Genomic DNA, 734 nt, shown 5'->3' with positions numbered 1-734 from the left:
CTTGAACACAAAATGCATGAGTACTGGGAAGTCAAAGAGTGAGTATATCTTTTTTTGGACACCCTGTATATATATATATATATATATATATATATATCGAGATACATATGTATGTGTGTGCGCGTGCGTGTTTTTGTTTCTATGCCGTTTGAAACTCGTTGTTAGTTTGTTTATGTCCCGGTAACTTAGCGGTTGGGCAAGTGATTCTAGTAGAATTTTTTTTAGGCTTATAAAGAATATGGATATATTGGAGTTGATTTGTTCGCCTAGACCTTTCAAGTGTTGCTCCAGCATAGTCTAGTCCAATGCCCAATATGTATATGTATATATATATATGTATATGAGAGAGAGACAGACAGATAGAGTCAGAGGTGGTTGCTTGCATGTGTATGTGTGTGTGTGTACGTGTGTATATATTGAAAAGAATGACAAAATAGTTACCAGGAACGCAATATGTGAGAGAATTGAAAATCATTTAAAGACGGGAAGATGTCATATTGGGACACAACGAGTATATATTGGTGTACGTGCATGCACGCGTGTAAATATGCGTGCATATATATACAGGCATATATATATATATATATATATATCCACACATACACACACATTTATATGAAGAGAGAAAGAGATATAATTAAGATATCCTTTTTTGAGAGTGAGAGAGTGTGAGAGAGAGGGAACGTGAGAGAGTGAGAGAAGAAGGAGAGTGAAATAGAGAGAAAAGCGGAGAT

This window comes from Octopus bimaculoides, chromosome 1, assembly GCF_001194135.2.
Source record: "Octopus bimaculoides isolate UCB-OBI-ISO-001 chromosome 1, ASM119413v2, whole genome shotgun sequence".
Classification (NCBI taxonomy): Eukaryota; Metazoa; Mollusca; class Cephalopoda; order Octopoda; family Octopodidae; genus Octopus; species Octopus bimaculoides.
Note: the sequence above shows the minus strand (reverse complement) of the source record.